This window comes from Sminthopsis crassicaudata, chromosome 2, assembly GCF_048593235.1.
Source record: "Sminthopsis crassicaudata isolate SCR6 chromosome 2, ASM4859323v1, whole genome shotgun sequence".
NCBI classification, from domain to species: Eukaryota; Metazoa; Chordata; class Mammalia; order Dasyuromorphia; family Dasyuridae; genus Sminthopsis; species Sminthopsis crassicaudata.
The window spans coordinates 451,513,137-451,525,480 of record NC_133618.1 but is presented as its reverse complement, the minus strand read 5'-3'; the positions used below and the strand labels follow the sequence as shown (position 1 = coordinate 451,525,480).

General features: G+C 34.0%; 1 protein-coding gene across 4 annotated transcripts in view; it reads left to right on the top strand.

The window, feature by feature from the left end:
- The window catches only part of KIF3B (kinesin family member 3B), a 38,485-nt gene that overhangs the window by 5,811 nt on the left and 20,330 nt on the right, over positions 1 to 12,344 (top strand). Inside the window, exon 1 of one of the 4 annotated variants that reach the window (XM_074292763.1) lies at positions 1,207 to 1,389. The exons of the other annotated variants lie outside the window; for them this stretch is intronic. The gene's annotated coding sequence lies outside the window, so the exon portion shown is untranslated. Of the gene's footprint in view, positions 1 to 1,206; positions 1,390 to 12,344 lie in introns of those variants that run through there. 4 annotated transcript variants of the gene reach the window in all.

Below are 12,344 nucleotides of genomic sequence, written 5' to 3'. Positions count from 1 at the left end.
AGGAATTTGCAGTTTGGAACTGAACTTGGAACTGAAAATAAAGTAAAATTGAATTTAAAAAAATTTAAAAACTCAAACCAAAACAAGAAAAAATATGGTTATGATTTGTCTTTCAGACAGAAAGAGGGAAGTCTTTTCTTATGGTATAGATGAAATTTGTGTTGGAATACTGGTTTTTAAATGACAGATGTTAAATAATACATTGGACATAGTGAAAGAGATTCATGGTAGTTGGAGACCCAGTAATGATAACTAGCAGGTAGTGCTTTAAGAGTGTGGAGAGCTTTATAACCCTAATTTCATTTGATTCTCACATTAGACCTTTGAGATACTATAGGTAAGAGGTATTCTCTTCATTTTGTAGATAGGAAAATTGAGGTTCAGAGATGTTCAACATCAGAGCTGTCTAGTAAATAGAGGAATCAGAATTAGACCTAAGGATATTGCTGTGGGAATATTACACAGTAGGATACTAGTTTTGATGAGCTTCATTTCAGGGAATTAAAAAAAAAAGCTATTTTGCTCCCATTTAAGGTATTATCATTTATCATATCATTTCATTATCATTTCAAAAAGTGATAAAATGCCAATTTATCATAATTTTGCATTTGGATGTATCTGTATATATGTATGTGCATATGTGTGTGTATATATATATATGTATATGTACATATACAAATATATGTATATGTGAAAAATCTATACTATCTTTTTTTTAGGGGCACTAGTTTATTGAAAGAAATATATAAAGCAACTAGCTTTGGTAAACAATTTCTCTTTAAGAAAACTTGTTTAATATATGTTACTAACATTATGTTTTAAATTATATTGGTTCACATTCATGTAATAATTTATGGCTTACAAATACTTTGGGGTACCATAACAAGTGAGAAGGCAGAATTTGGGAAAAAAATGGTGTAAATTTGGGATTTTAGGATTATCCTTATTACAGAGGTATTTGATATAGTAAAGCAGTGTACTAAGAATGAGAAGATCTGATTTTTTTAGTTTAGTTTTAACCCTGTTGTTGACAAACTGTTATTTGGTACAAATCATTTAATGTTTGTGGATCTCTTTCTTTTATTACTCTAGGGAAATTGCCTTGGAGGAGATGACCACAATGTCTTTTCAAGCTAATATTTTGTGTTCTGTTTTCTAAAGTCTCTTCTAGCTCCTAACATTGTTTTCTAACATTCCGTGTTCTATACACTTTTCCAGCTTTGACATTCTGTGATTCAGATGATCATTTATTACTCATTATATGTTTCAATGCCAACTGTGTGCAGAGTGCTATATAAATACAGATTTAGATGCTGCTCCAGACCCAATTGATTTGTAATCTAAATAAAATGAAGTGGCTTTGGTCAGAGAAGAATTTTGGTTAAGAAGGTAAATTATTTACTTTTTCATTCCTTCCCAGAGTTGGTGTGTTAGGAGTAGTCGCATCTGTCAGTGCTATATGAATGGCTTTCTCAGTGCAGTTGATTAGTAGAGGGAGTGAGACCCTGAGCCTATACCAGTTCTGAATCAGAGGTTTTCTCTAGCCTTTCATTTTTTATGAATGTACAGTATTTCAGAAGTAGATATAAAAGAGGGTTTCTTTTTGTTTCCATATAAATGCTTTCATTGTTTGTTTGTTCATTCAATCAAATGAAGTGAGCTATTTGAATGCAGGGCAGGCGCTTAGCTAGTTATATTTTTGTGTATAACCTTTAGAAGTTTCTTTCAGAAGAAACATTCTGCCTTCCCAAGTTCTGCTTATTTGAGCTCAAATACTATTGTTTGTACTGGGGACTAACGTTCTATATTCTAAGGACCCTTCTTGCTCAAATATTCAGTGTTCTGAGGGAGTGAGAATCTGATTTGATTCCCTTCTGTAATATTATTTATTCAATATTCATTCATTTAATACACTCCCACTCTTTATGGACACTGTGCTTGCCTCTGAGAAGATACAAAGACATGGCTTTTATCTTTAATGAAATTTCCTTTCCCCCAGTATGTCAAGCTTGGTTTAAAACTTGGAAATTATAGTTTTATTACTTGTCTGTAACGACTGCCACCCCGCAATCATTTTGGAGTTGCAATCACTAGATTGTTGTTTACAAGATTTCACAAAATTTGTGTTATAATTTTAGAGGTAAAAGGAGGCCTTCGTTACCATTTAAACCAGCCTTTTAGTTTTATACTTGGGGAAACTGAGCCAGATATGTGGAATGATTTGGCCAAGGTCACACTGAATTAATGATCCAGGAGTATAAGACAGATATCTTGTTTCTCTGACAATTGTTTTTTTCCCTCTGTGCCACACTTTTTTTTCCCCAAAAAAGTTTTTATATAGCAGTCATACACATGCAAATCAAAATGATTTGTTTTACTTAATATTGAGAATTTCTTGATATAGCTTAAACTCATTAGCAGCCACAGTGTACATAGAAGCAGGACTAGGAATTGTTCAGGTTCAGCATAAGCATAACAAACATGGAGGAAAAACCCAAGATATTTAGGAACAATTTAAGTATGTTGTGAAAACATGATAATGATGTGATTATGACTAGAATAGAAACAAGAACTTCCCATGAGAATCTCCCTTGTGAGGCCTAGGAAATGCTGCCTTGGGTCTTATTAATAGGTAGTTGCTTTATCTTTAAATCCAAGTGTTGCAATAATTTTTAGGTTTCAGAAAGGAGAAATTAGGAAAATTAGTTAGCAGGGTATTGCCATAGTCTAACAATATCCCTAGAGGAGGTGATCTTAATCTAGTGATATGAACTAATTTAAAAATTTTTAAATAGAATTTAATAATTTTGATGAACTTTTAATAAACTTTTGATAACTTTTATTTTAATTCTGTATTTTTATTATAATTTATTTTCTTTGTAATCTTATATATTTTGTTATACCTTTAAAAGTATTATTCTGAGAAGAGATCTATAGATTTTTCAAGACTACCATTGGGGTCTCTGACAAAAAAAAAAAAAAAGATCAAGAACCCCTGATCTGATGTATTTTATTAATTTGTAAAACAGAGTTTAATAACATGTAAAATGCATGGGATTGCCTGTCATGGGGGGGGGAGGGAGTGAAAATAGGGGGGGGATAATTTGGAAAAATGAATACAAGGGATAATATTATAAAAAAAAATTACTCATGCATATATACTGTGGAAAAAAAATTCTAAATAAAAAAACAAAAAAACAAAAAAAACCCCAGAGTTTAATAGTTGAATGTGGGGGCAGCTAGGTGGCGCAGTGGATAGAGCACCAGCCCTGTGATCTCATTCACTTAACACTTCCTAGCTGTGTGACCCTTGGGCAAGTCACTTAACCCTAGCCTCAGGGGGGAAAAAATAGTTGAATGTGACTGAGTTAAAAATGTTTACATATTTCCAACTGATTTTGTTAGCTTACATGCTGAACAAGAGCAAAAGTTGAAGCTGGGAAAAGTTTGTTGTTGTTGTTGTTGTTTTTTTTTTTTCTTTACCTTGATATTACACACTTTGAATGTGGATACTAGCATCAAAATAATTGAAGTTCCAATGGGCAAGTAATTTAGACTGAGAGTGATAACTGTTGGAAGTGTTTTTGTTTCCTTTACTTCCTGAGATTGGCATAAAATCTTTTTAAAGATTTAGCACAGTGTAATTAATTTGACATAAGAGAAGAAACAAGAATGTCAGAAAGTAAGGGAGAGATAACATCAGGATACCTTTTTAGGAAATCCATCCTTTGAGAAAGAAATGACAGGAAATTATTTGCTGATCTTAAAATATATCAGTATAGGACTAATTTAGGCTTACTCAGCAATTCTAAAAAAGAATTGAATTTGTGACTGACTTCAGAGTTGAGACTATTCAGGGAGCTATCTATGTACAGTGGGAATTCTTTCATGCTTATTAATCAGGCATCATGTGTCCCAATGTGTTAGTATAACCTGTCCCTAAAGTGTTCCAGTATATGTAGGTCCAGTACCCTACAGGGTCATTCCTGAGGATTATTACAAAACCTGAATTTAAATGCTAGTTTTATCCATGTAGGAATATAGATCAGCAGCTTCAACATGCTTGGGATTATCTAATCTAACCAACTACATTTTCTCTCTAATCTTAGAGAAGAGAAAATTGAGTCCCAGGGAGGTTATGAGTTGTTGAAGGTTAAAAAAGAAGTAAATACTTAAAATGGAATTTGAATCTACTTCTGCTGACTTTAGACCCTTACCACTGTATTACACTGCTTCTCTCATGGGAACTTGGGGTAAAGAGTAATTTGCATCCTTGCGTCTCTGTTTTCTCAGCAGTAAAGTAGAGATGATAATATTTAACATTACCTGTCTCTGTGAATGCATATCTAAAAGTACTTATGTAAATTTTAGTTATTCTTAAACTACCTTAGAGTTTGAAAGGATCATAAAGATAATAGATATATATAAAACTCATTGTAACCATAAAGTAGTATGGGAATCTGAATTACTGATAGTAACAATTTTTTCAAAAGTTTTTTATTTTACTTTTAAAAAATTAATGTGCATTTTTTCTCTCTCCTTGACTTTTAGAAAAAATAAATAATATGACAAATATGCATGGTTGAGCAAAACAAATTCCTAAATTAGCCATGTTCAAATCTGGATCTTGAGCTTACCTCAAGGCCTCCAGAATCATGATTAATCATGCCATTGGTAAAGATTCAAGATCTTTCAAAGTGGTTTATTTTTATAATGTTGTATAAATTTGTTCTACTGTTTCTGTCATTTAGTATCAGTTCATACAAGTCTTCCCAGGTTTCTATGAAATCATCTATTTCATCATTTCTAATATTATTTCAGTATATTCATTCCATAATTTGTGTAGCCATTCACCAATTGATGAGCAGCTTTTTAATTTCTACTTCCTTGCCACTACACAAAGAGCTGCTGTAAATATTTTTATATACATGAATTATTTTCCTCTTTTCTTTGATCTCTTTGGAGGATTTAGTCCTGGCAGTGATATCATTATATCAAAGGGTCACCCTTCCTTCTCTCTCACACTCACCCCTCATATCCAATTTGTTGCCAAGTCATATAAATTCTATCTTCATAACATCTCTTTTGATACTGCTACCATTCTGGTACAGTTTCTTATCACCTCATACTTGGATTATTATAACCGCCTTTTGGCTGGTCATCCTGTCTCAAGTTATTTCCCACTTCCATCTGTCCCATGCTCAACTGTTAAATTGATCTTCCTAAAATATAGGTCTAGCCATGTCATCCTCCATTCAGTAAACTTCCATGGCCCCCTCTCACCTCTTAGATCAATAAAGTTGACATAACCATTTGTAACTTGGTTCCTTCTTATCTTACCAGTCTTCTTATTTCCTATATTTTGCTTACTTTCTAGTAGTGGTATGAGACCTTTTAAACATTTGGCCCACTGTAATTAAACCTAATAGAAAAAACAAGAATGTCATAAAATAAGGGAGAGAAAAAAATCAGGACTTTTTTTTTTTTTTTTTTTTTTTTTAGAAAACCTATCCTTTGAGGATAACCAAGAGAAAGTAGTGCTAGGAAGTTATTTGTTGATCTTGAAATAGGTCAGTAGCATAGGACCGATTCAGATTTATTTAGTGATTCTAGAAAAGAATTAAATTTGTGGACTGACTTCAGAGTTGACACTACATTTCTCCTCCTTTCCCTCATTGTAATCTTTGATCAGTGACATTGGACTCCTTGCTATTCTTGCCCAAGATATTCCATTTCTCAACTCCTCACATTTTTTACTGATTGTTCATTATGTCTAAAGTCCTCTTTCTTCTCATCTCCCTCACTTGGTTTCCTTCAAGTTTTGGCTAAAATCCCACCTTCATCCTTTTTAGTACTATTGGCTTTCCTCTGCTAATCATGTCTAGTTTATTCAGCATATTATATTTTATATGTAATTGTTTGCCTGTTGACTGCACTACTAGACTGTGAACTTCTTGAGAACCATTTTACCCCCTTTCATTGTATCCCTAGCCAATGTCTGTCACATAGTAAGAGCTTTAAATGCTTGTTGACATTGTTGACATGATGGGTACAAAGAGGCACCTCAGAGTTACTTTAAATTTCTTTGTTAGTGATTTTAGGGTACCTTTTCATTGGACTATTGATAATTTGGATTTCTTTCTTTGAAAAGGCCTCTACGTATCTTTTAACATTTCTCAATTGGGGAATGGCTCTTTTTTTTTTTTTTTTTTTTTAAATAAATGTGAATCAGTTCCTTGCATATTTTGGAAGTGAGCTCTTTATTAAAGAAACTTGCCACAAAGATTTCCACTCCTTGTTAACCATTTCCTTTTAATTTTACATACATTGATTTTGTTTTTACAAATAAAAATTGTTCATTCATCTTCTATGATGAAAGGTACATTCTCATCTCTTCTTAAAGTGAAAGTTTGGTCATACAGTGGTCAGTTTTAGTTTCTGTTCTTTCATTTTTCATATTGCTATTGGTAGCTTGAATTTTTTCCTTTGAAAAATGCCTTTTCATATCCTTTGTTAAGTGGAAATTGTCTCTTCTTATAAATTTGAATCAGTTCTTCTTATATCCTAGAAATGAGAACTATTCATAATAATTTTCCATTGAAGTCCTTTTCTGATGCCTTGTTGTGGTATGGAGACAGACTGATTCTCAGAGTTGCTTATTCTTTGACTGGTTCTATTATTTTCATTAGTGTCTGCTTTGTGCAGAGGACTGTGTTTGGCACTAAGAGAGATACAAAGTTTAGATAAAATATGCTTTTTGGCCTCAGAGCAAGCATATGATTTATTAGAGGTTAAAGACATCAACCAAAAAAAATATATATTTTTATTATTATAGCTTTTAATTTACAGCATTGACAATTGCAAAACCTTTTATTCCAACTTTCCCCTCCCCCCTCCTTCCCCCAGATGGCAAGTTGACCAATAACTATATTTTGTAACATGATAACTATATTAGAGAATTTCAAAAACAAAATGTTATGAAAGGTCCCAGAAAGGGAAGTCATTATTGATTAGGGAGGAGCACTTGGACTAGACTAAATTTATCCTTCCAGTTTTGCCCTTTTAGGGAAGGTGTTGTAATCTGTTCCTGTACACCTTCCTGATGACTCACTGGCCAGCCTTCAGATTCCCTTTGTAAGTAGCATCAGAGACAGATGAATGAGAGCTAACCTGTTCTCTATAAAACGAATTACATTGTCTGCTCTAGTGAGTAATAGAGAAAAAAAACAATTGTTACTCCTCTTCCCTTTTCTTACTTGAAGACCATCATATTGGCTTGGTGAATTATACCCATGTATATTCTTCCCTTTGCTTCTTTATGTCTCTAGGTGTTTCGTTTTAGATCTTGGGCTTTCCCTTATGTTAATTAGAATATGCCTATTTCTTTTTTTAAATAGCATTTTATTTTTACAAATACATGAAAAGATAGTCCCCAACATCCACCTTCATAAAACCATGTGTTCCAAGTTTTTGTGCTCTCTCTCTCTTCCCCTCCCCTTCTCTCCTCTTCCTTCAAACAGCAAGCAATCCCATACAAGTTATGTTAATTAGAATATGCCTATTTCTTTTTTTAAATAGCATTTTATTTTTACAAATACATGAAAAGATAGTCCCCAACATCCACCTTCATAAAACCATGTGTTCCAAGTTTTTGTGCTCTCTCTCTCTTCCCCTCCCCTTCTCTCCTCTTCCTTCAAACAGCAAGCAATCCCATACAAGTTAAATATGTAATAGCCTATTTCTTATGCATGATCAGCAGACTAATTTTTTTGTGTGTGAATTTTCCTTTCTGTTTATAGATTGCTGGAATGGACTGATAGTACAGGGTTCAGAAACAGATACTTAATCCCTATATTACTTTGAGCAAGTAACCTTTCTGATCTTATTTTTTTTTCATCTGCAAATGAGAGTTAAACTAAATATTCACTAAGGGGCCCTTCCAACTCTGAATACTGTGTTCCTTTGGTTGAGTGTATGTGATCTGAGGACCAACTTTAGTTTGAAAGAGGTATACCATTAAAAGCAAGGTAAGGATGTGATTAACTTATCGTCCCCAAAATCATGAATGAATGAATAAAAAAGCATTTATTAAGGATTTACTATGTGCTCCACTAAATGCTATGAATACAAATAGAAAATTAACCTACTTCATGACAGATATGATGGACTAATATGCAGAAAGAGAAGCTTTTTTGGATGTGGCCAATATGGAAATTTTACTTGGCTCTGCTTACTTGTTACAAAAGTTGTTTGTTTTTTTTTTTTTGTTTTGTTTTGTTTTGTTTTGTTTTTTTCCACCAGGGACTGGGGCTAGTGGGAAGGAGAAAAAAATAATGCTTTATAATTGAAAAAAACCCTTAAAAAAAGTAAGACTATTTTTGCTCTTGAGGGATTCATATTCTAATGAGGTGTTAATCTATATAAACATAATAGCTGTAAGTTAGGTAGAAAAACTCCCATGGTTCTCAGACACAAGGGCAAAATAGATAGCAATGTAATGTATCTTCTTTAATGTCATTTTTACTAAATCATATTCATTTCTAATGTATTATGTGACAGTGCGCAAGACCTTGGGGGCAAAAACTTTCTTTTTGGGGAGTTCAGTAGTATTGATTAATTGATAAGGCAGGGGGCCAGCATCTATCTGTAGAATCAGTTTCTAGGCTGAATTTCCGCAAGAGTTGTTTCCTGGGTTGATAGCTGTAGGGTTGGAAGTCAGACCAGTATTGGGGTCAGCGCTTCCATCCTGGAGTTCTTGTGTTTACATTCCCATTGATAACAGTTAGTCAGAAGTTGGTGTTGTGGAGGAAAGTAAGCCCCTTTTCCACAGTAATTGTTTCCTTCAGTGATGGCCATGTGCCATCACATATTTGAAAGCAGGGCTAGTAGTCTTGGAGGCATTGTTATTTCCAAGATTTTGGGGTTTAGAGCACCTGAGCCCTCTCCATTTGAATCTGAGGTGATAGTAATTTAGTTTATCTGGTATGTGCTCCCTGGTATGTTTTCCTTCTCATTCTTGGATGCCTTGCTGCTTGAATGTCTTCACCAATGTAGAGGGATTGTAATATACTTTGTTCAAAGGGGGAGTTGTCATGGACATAATCATAGATTTATGAAACATAGTAATATTATATTTCAAAGATTTCATTGTTGTGGGGGTGTAGATTTATCATAACCAAAATACTTCTCTTTTTCTCCTCTTCCTCCTTACCACTGATGTATATTGCCTTTAAATTTTGCAAAAAAGTTTATACCTTAACTCAAGCTCTTTCTAGCTTGGTAGAATCTATTTATTAGAACCTGTGCTCTGATGACATTACCTTTGAGAAACTAAAAGCTTCTTTGCCTCAGTTGACGTGAGAAGGTCTTTAATGGAAGATTAATGATGAGGATAAATAAGGCATATGATAGAATATTGTGTTTCAATATTTGGAGTGCTTTAAAAAAATCTGCTTGTGATAGCTGCTGGCTTCATTAGAAATTAGATAAAAGTTGAATAAAACTTTGACCAGATAAGGCTTTTTCAAGTGCTTGATTCTGCAGGAGGACTACTATGTCTCTTTCTTCTTTATCTTTTTTTAGCTCATTTGTTTCCATGATATAGTCTTTGACCTCACAGCTGATTCAGAGGACTGAGTTAGAAAGATTATGGTTGTGATGACTCTGAAAAGGTACAAATGGATAAAGAGAATTTTTTTTATTCCTATGGCTTTAGGAATCATGCATTATAAAATGTAAATGAAACTTAGTAATTAAAGAAGACATTTTAAGAGTCTGTTTTTTTTTTTTAAATTTCCAAGTACACTATTTATTTATTTTCTGGTTAAACATGTACATTCACTTTTAAAAAATTCATTCCTTTTTAATTTTAATTTTTTTATCATATTTCCTTAAGAATCATGTTGGGAGAGAAAAATCAGAATAAAAGGGAAAAACCACAAGAGAAAAAAGAAGAAAAAAAAGTGAACATAGCATGTGTTGATTTATATTTCAGTATCCACACAGTTTTCTTTTAGATACAGATGATGTTTTTCTATCCAAAGTTTATTGGGATTGCCTTGGACTAATGTCAAATAATGAATGAGCAGAAATAGAGAGACTGCTTGTTAGTTGGGTGAACTTATGGCAGGTCATTTCTTCTTTTTTAAAAAATAGCCTTTTAATTTCAGAATACATGCAAAGATAGTTTTCAACATTTACTCTTGCAAAACCTTGTGTTTCAAATTTTTTTCCTTCCTTTCTCCCTACCCCCTTCCCTTAGACAACAAGTAATCCAATATAGGGTTAAACATGTGCCATTCTTATAAACATTTCCACATTTATCATGCTGCACATGTCTGAATGCACATGCATTCAGCTCAAAAAGGAAAAAGTGAGAAAAAACTAGCAAACAACAGAAAAGATGAAAATACTATCTTGTAATCAAATTCAGTCCCCAAAGTCCTCTTTCTGGATGCAGATGGCTCTCTCCATCACAAGTCTATTGGAAGTGGTCTGAATCATCTCATTGTTGAAAAGAGCCAAGCCCATCACAATTGATCATCACATAATCTTAATGTTGCTATGTCCAATGTTCTCTTGGTTCTACTCACTTCACTTAGCATGCAAGTTCTCTCCAGGCCTATCTGAAATCATCCTGCTCATCTTTTCTTATAAAACAATAATATTCAATTACATTCATTTATCATAATGTATTTAGGCATTCCCCTACTGATGGGCATCCACTCAGTTTCCAGTTCCTTGCCACTACAAAAGGGGCTGCTACAAGTGGGTCCTTTTCTCTTTTTTTTTATGAACTTTTTAGGATACAGACCTTGTAGAGACACTGTTGAGTCAAAGGGGATGCACAGTTTAATGGTCCTTTGGGCATAGTTTTAGGCAGGTCATTTCATTGCGCTCAGCCTTGGTTTTCTTATCTCTAACATAAAGGGCGTGGACTATATGATTTCTAAGACCCTTCTTGGCTCCCAAATTCCATGACAAGAACTATGTTTTGAGCTGCTTCTTGATACTTAGTATTAGGGGACTATGTCAGATTATATAACTCAACACTCCAAAGAGAGCCTGGAATGGATACAGAACTGGAAGTCACAAATATTGGTTCTGTCCCTTATCACTAGCTGTATCTTTGGGCAAGTCATACCCTCATCTGCATAATAATCCACACATTTCCTACCTCATAAGAGTTTTTGTGATGAAAATGCTTTGTACAACTATTTTGACTTAGTCATCACACATTTATTAAATGTCTAATATGTGACAGGTACAGATAATTTTACAGGAAAGGAACTGGCTGTAAGGGGGACTGGGAAAGGTCGTTTATAGAAGGTGAGATTTGAGCTCAATCTTGAGGGAAGCAAGGAAGCAGAATCATGAGAGAGAGAGAGAGAGAGAGAGAGAGAGAGAGAGAGAGAGAGATCATGATACAAGGGCTCTTTTGAGATGATGGTTCACTTGTAAGAGAGACTCTCACTTCTTGGGACTAGTCTGCCCAGCTTATGAAATTCATGTGATTGTTGTTTCAATTTTGTTTGTTGCCATGGGGGAAGCTCTTGTTTTCTTTATTGATCTCCCTTTGTTTCTTGGATTTTTATTAAAGGTGTATAAAACACACTGTAATCAATTAAAACACACACACACACACACACACACACACACACACACACACACAGAAGGAATCCAGAGAAGTATGGAAGCAGAGTCAATAAAGAAGAACATTCTTTTAAGAGCATGAAAGAGAGCAATAAAAATTCTCAAGAGTTCAGAGATGGAATATCACTTGTGAGGATGAAGGAGAAGGCCTGTGTCACTGGATCACAGAGTCCAAAGAAGGGAATAAAAGATAAGAATAGTAGAAAGGTAGGAAGAGCTTTAAAAGTGAGTCAGATCATTTTATATTTGATTCTGTACTTAATTGAGAGCCACTGATTTTATCCAGTAAGGGAATGACAAGGTCAGGCATATGCTTTAAATATCACTTTGAAGTTGGGTGGAAATGACCTAGAGTCTGAAGAGATTTAAAACTGGAACCAACCAGCCAGCCATTGTAAAAATCCAGGCATTAGGTGATAAGTGGTTGGATTAGGATGGGTATTGTGAAAGTAGGAATCAATAAGATTTGGCAACAGATTATACAAATGGGGTGAGTTTAAGTGAGGAGTCAAGGATGACACCTCAACAGCATTAGAGAGATCAGGAAGATAGAAGAATTTGAGGGAAAAAGATAAGGAGTTCTCTTTTGGACAGTTTAGTGTGTGATATCTGTGAGATCCAGTTTGAGATATCCGATAGATAGTTGCTAATATGAGACTAGAAGTAAAAAAAAAAAAAAGGGTAGACCTGAA